A 6,500-nucleotide genomic window follows, 5' to 3' on the forward strand; every position below is an offset into this window, starting at 1 on the left:
AAATAAACAATTGATCACGCAATTTACGAGAGTATGCCCGGCGGTCAAGTGCTGTAATTTCATATGAGCTGAAGCTTGAGTCCGAAGCACTGAGTTGTACTACGCAGCAGAGGCAATCCACGTCCAGTAGCATAGTGTTACATACTGTACTGGTTAGCAACTGGAAGCAGTTGCAGTAGGCCACCCACAGCTGCGACATATGGTCTAACTGAAGGTCTTCCGTGGTTGCACAAAGTATGCCCATGCAGCAGTGATAAATTTAGGGACGCCTTTCAGCATGCGAAACATGCAAACCTTGTAATGAAGTCGTGATCGATTGGAGGAGACATCGCTATGCACTAAAAAGAAAGTAACAGCCGCGTGGTTTGCAGTAGGGCAGAGGAAGCAGGCAACCACACATTCACTGGAGAAGCATGGCGTCCTGCCCTCAGTCCCCTCCCTGTATCCTATTTTTTTTTTCTGAGGAGAAGACTCTTTCAATTACGGCGGCCATCAGCAAGGCGTAGACGTACAAGGTCAAGAGTAATTGCTATTCTTAACGAGTAGTCTGTAGTCATGCGGTATCAATGTTTCAGTGTTGCAACAAAATATTGATTTGTCTAGTTGCCCCGTACTCCATCTTTTCCGTTCTTCTACGGGTGTTTTGTTGTAACACCTTAAGAGAGATCTTAAAGATCATCGATGACATGTAGCCCTATTCTGCTACTTAAGCTAGAATACTTCAACGGGGACGATGTCTGGACAATAACTTCAAATTGAATATCTAACCAATCTACAATGTTTTTCTTAATTAGGTTTTACACTGAGCCAGTGAGTTCAATAGTCATATCCACATACAGCGAATGCTGAGGATAACACAAAATAAACATATGCGTTTGCAAAATTTGCGGCAATAGGCATGGGTGCCCCAGTAATCTTGGGCTGCAATGCATAGAACGGCGTTTGGTAAAAAGGAAAACTAGAACAACAGTTTAATTTTACCCAAACTTTGAGTACGCCAGACTCAAACTTGTTCAGAGTCAAAATTCCTTCTAAGAGGATATGCCTTTTGAAAATACTTGGTTCTACTCGTGCATTGCAATTTCTGCGCTAATCCAATTAGCCAAACAGTTTATTCCTGAAATGATCTTAAACTATTGAAATATGCATCTTTATTTCCAGTGAAAGTAGTGTCGGCAGCACTGCGCAATATGCTGAATAACTACATTCATGCTATACGAAATAGGCGATTTTTCAAAATTCTGTAAGGATTAAAATAAAACACCCTGTGAATATAAGCATACTTTGACTAGCCGTGGCCATTTAGGATGAATATCTGGTCTCCTTCGTGCAGTGCATCGGGCGTTAAGAGGAGGCACTAGCCTTGGACGGCGGGTAGCCACTGTGTATTTACGCAGTCGTGTGGCCCCAGCGCATAACCTATACCGCTGAATCTGTTGTCTAGGCTTGTAGTCACGAATAGGTCTGCTAGAGATCATTCTCCTTGTGAACGCCTGGTGGGTTTGTTATAGATGAAGACGCAAACCGAGGGCGACAGTCACACGTGAACAATTTATTCTTAACTAAATATGCTGATCGCCTGTAGAAATGGGCAGGTGGATTATCTGGGCAACAATGTTGGGGCGGTGTTTATTTCGTTGATACCTCTTCTTGGCGCCTTCGCGTGCGAGCGACGGTCCACTCACATGATCGAAGCTACCAGCTGTCCGTAAGCGGTCGAAGCTATGAGTAACATAGAATCGAACGGAAGGCACTGCTGTGCAGAATTGTGTGGTGCATAGCGTCCTCTTTCGTGGAGCCCACGAGGGGTACTCATATGGAAACAATAACAATCCCGCGCTGTCTCATGCTTCCCACCAACACCTTAATATATTTTTTTTGGCTGCGCGAACACTGATCAATGGTGGGGCGGCTATATGCGCGTGAATTGTCAATGTAGATCAATGTCTGCCACTCTGCGGAACACTGGAGTAGATGGGTTCCCGTCTCAGCTGACTTTGGGCTATTTCAATTACAAAAGAAAATTATTACAGCAATAGATTAGTAACAGCAGTTTTTAGCCCATAGCCAGCTGCTCTACCGCTACAGCCACAGAGCCAATAATTGGGAATAGCTTGTAGTGTGCCACACTGACTCACATTGTGAGGGGGACCTGCACATTTTCCGTGTCCATTTATTAGTAATGACTATTGCCCGCTTCGTAGCCACTACGATAAAATAAACGGCTCGCTGAACACTGCCCGTCAGCCCGGATGCATTTCTCAAGCTATCATTGTTTCAGGTATTAAGAGCACTATGTGGTGTTTGCTCGTTGCGATAATTCGGCGCCATCCCAGACATTGCGGCGGAACGTTCCTATGCGATCGCCACAAATGTTTGCCTATGACTGGCGCATTCGGTAAGACAAGTGAACGAAAAATAAATGGCCAAGTACAAAAATTATCATATTCGTAGTCATAATATCATTCTGTGAGTCCTTCCCTTGCACTTGCACTGTACGCGTGCGCATTCGTATCTTTATTTAGAGCGCTTACTCGACTCAGTTCGAACACTCTTGTTTTATTTAGACACGTGTTTGTTTTGGTTATTTATCCCGTACCACCGCAGCACAAAGCTCTGAGAAATCGAATTAAAGCAATCATGTGTTGAAGCAACCCAACATCCAGGGTTGCCAGGACGTCACCGCATTTTTCGGAAAACAAGATGACTGATGTGATTTTCTCGAAGACTTCTGCTATCCAGCTTTCACAAAAGAGGCACGTGTATGACTCCCTCGGAAAAAAAGGAATGCTTTATTTCTGCCAGCCTTCTATTGTTTTTCCCATTTCATATATTTTTTTCAGTCTACTGCGTGACGCTGAATAGCAATAAGAAAACGCCAGTTGTGTTCAAACCCAGGGCTGTCTATCAGACGGGTTGCGATCACCAACATCTGAGCTTCGGTTTTGTACAAATATAAGATTGATAGCGCCAAAAAAACAAGGGTTATAGCAATTTTTGTAGTTTAAACACTGATGTAGCATGTACAGAAATGTCCCGTTCGTTTATTTATTGCGAGCCGACAGCTAACTGCATTAGAAAAAAGTCATCATGAGACCTTTGTTTGTTAACACGTTAACTGCCATACTTTATTCCACATGTATCGCCAGCAATGATCTGCACCTTGCTTCTGCAGGCACAAAACTGTGATTGGTGGGAACCTAAGGGAATGGGTAGTTGCGGCGATTGACGGCTTGTATTTTCTACTCGGAAACTCTATTTATTCGAAATATAGTACGGCCGTAGCTAGTATCATCTACCCTGAGTAAATTCCCTATCAGTGCTGAACGAGAAAGGCTAGCTTAAATTGATCACAATGCTATCAGTCAGCATTAAAGCACAATGTTTATTTATAAGGAAGGGAAATCAAACAGTTATCTTAAGCAGACATGAACACATTCCGCCTGGCTACGCTGAAACAAAACACTTCATTCAGGGATGCAAAGTCAAAGCTACGAAAACTTGCCCTGCACTTCTATGGCCACGTTATCTAAGTTGTAAAGCTTCATACAAACGCTTGTAAACGCCACACGCACGCTCTTTCCACGCCAAAGCAGACCAAATTTGGCAGCACGGCCCCTCTCTAATATAGGGGTCATGTTGCAGGACCCATGTATAATTTTTTTTAATACTCAGTCGTTAAATATCACTGTTTACAGCGAATTACTTGCTCTACTGTTTGACAGCAGTGTGCAAGCGTAGAACGCATGTATCCAAGTATCTTAAGACGGAAATGAAAAGTATCTTATCGGATACAATACGCGCAAATGTATATTGTTTTCCTTTCTCCAATATTTGTTGCCCAAATGTCTTTTCCGGTGTCATGATACAATTGCAAAGCATCTTTGCCCAGCCATGACAGACTTGGCCTGCGTTCAACCTCACTACGCCAAGGAGTGGTTTTCCTGCCATGACCCTCTATGTTGGTTGACTCGACGTGTCCTGTCAAGGCCCTCTACCCGGGATTACGAGAGCAAGAGGTTGCCCGGATTGTGGAGGGTATGAGGAAGCCAGCGAGCCACCATGTGTAGACACAGCTTATCTGAACGTTGCTGTATTTTTTGTCTTGGAGCACAACGCTCACCCATAATGATGTAATAAACTTCCCTTATTTGTTTTTACATCGCCTCGTATTTTCTGCCGAAACATCTCCGATGGACAATCTGGTTTGATCTCCAAGCAAATGCTGTTGAAGGTCACAAAACTAGGTGCCTAATGTATAATGAAAGATTTCAGGATGTTTTGTCGCGAAGTGTCACAACACAGAATCTTGTGCGTTATTTGTATCCATGGTGCGCATTAAAGACCAGTCCCCTTTTTGAAAGTTTGAAAGTTTGAAAGTTTATTTACCATAATGAACGTATACAATTGCAAAGTACACACTTTTGGTACCCAACAAATTTGTTAAAGGGTCTGCAGATTGCTCAGGTCCACATTCACAGCAGTGTTTTGTAAAGGACGCTTTGCTAGTTTGTAGCTAAAAAAGCAGATATCCTTATGACAGCCACCAGTGCTCAGATATATAAATTACGTTCTCTTTATTTGGCTCTATTAGCCAAATAAACAAGTAAACGTTACATATTTTGGGACCATAGCAATTTTTTCAGTGACTCTAGTCGTCATTTAGCAGTTTCTATAGCAGTTGCAGAGTAACTTTTTTGCGATGAATAAATCACTCCGCACCACACATGTCTATACGGCGAGATTCACGGTGAGCGTCCAACTGCCTACTGAAACCAGTCAGGTTTGCTATTACCCTGGATACAATTTTGGCATTCATCCTCAATATCCCCGTCACATTTCAAAAACAAGCGAATGTAAGAGAATATGAAAACTTGGCTTTTTTTTTTCTCCAAAATCCAGGCAGCACAACTTCCCATGTAGTGGGAGCAAGCCTTCAGTTTTTATTGTACTCTGATCATGCATTTGGCTATGTCGTCATTATACATTGTCCAATTGAGGCTTTATTAGTGCAGTAAAGATATAGATAAACTATGTCGCGAAATAACTACCACATGTATCAAGTCTTCTGAAAATAGATACCCCAATTTAAGTGCTGCTAAATATTGTAGAATAGGATATATTAAAATATATATTGTGTGCTAATCGTAGGATTGTATTTTATGCCATGGAAAACCACTTCAACACAACGAAGCCGACTATGTGAGCCCTAATAAAGTTCCAGGAAGAAAAACGAGAACTTCCATTATTAAGCGCCTCTTTCCGTTCACAAAGGGGAGAGCATCTGTTGATTTAAAAACATGCATGTAACATTCCCTAATGCTGCCCATCTCGCGGAGCTCTGACTAAAGCAATTCACAGACGATAAAAGAGCAGCTTGTCTTCGAGTGAACTGCAAGAAATAGGTTGACCATTGATAAAGTGTTGTCTCCACACGCCACCCATCTTTTGGTGGCCGATATATGGGCATTCAGCTCGTTGCCAATTCATCAAAGAAGTCGAAATAGTTTAGCAACAAAGCTGCGAGATGTAGTGATGTGTTCCTTCTGTAATCAGTAATATAAAATTGTTACAGTCTCGGCCCTGATGAAAATGGATGACTGCGTAGCTCAGCAAATGCCCAAACACCTCGAAATCCTGATTACGTCCCTTAGACTTCATATTATGCATCTGGAGGCGTAAGATTTGATGACATTTCAATTACCATGTAAAGTTAGAATGGTATCTTACAAAACATGGAGAGTAGGTGGCAACTCCTGTACTTAAATATGATGAGACGTTTGTGTCCTTGGTAGTGTTGTACACTTTCAGACGCGCTAAAGATATTCCTTCTTGAAATGTGTGCTTCTGAGCACGCGAAACGCACATGTGTTTCGGTGATTCATTAAATCTGCATAAAGTTTGTTCTGCAGGAGCCTCTCTGAAAGGCAAGAGTAATTAGCCATTCTGAAAGTACCAGAGAATATAGATTTTCTTCAAGCCGGCGGTGGTAAGAATTTCGGTAGAATGCGAGTTTTTGTCAACGCATTTGAGCAGGAAATATCTATAAAAGGAAGCTATTGTGCACAGCTCCCATAATAAGTGTACACTGATCCAAGAAGCAAGATTTGCATGCCTTTCCTTATGTTTTTTTTTTCTTCGAGATACTAGAGAGCTTAGTTAGTTGGTACATATTTGTGGTGGAGAAGCGCTAACAAACGGACACAAAACACGTGTGTGGTGCTTGTGGTGCTTGTCGTGGCTTGGTTTTCTTGGACCGTTTCGCTGCGCTGCTTCACCATTATATTTTTTCAGGAGACTCAGCGCCAAATCCAGTCCAACGAGATGATCTACGCGGCCTGCAGAAGCTTGTTGAGGACGTCAAGTTTCTTGTCAAAACTCCATGTACTAAATTGACAATTGTAATTAAGAAAGCAAACCCTCTGTGCACCCGCCCAGCTATGACCACTTTAAGGTCGATCTTAACACGTGGTGAAATTTGCGAACAAATTGCGTGTTCC

Source organism: Dermacentor albipictus, chromosome 10, assembly GCF_038994185.2.
Source record: "Dermacentor albipictus isolate Rhodes 1998 colony chromosome 10, USDA_Dalb.pri_finalv2, whole genome shotgun sequence".
Taxonomy (NCBI): domain Eukaryota; kingdom Metazoa; phylum Arthropoda; class Arachnida; order Ixodida; family Ixodidae; genus Dermacentor; species Dermacentor albipictus.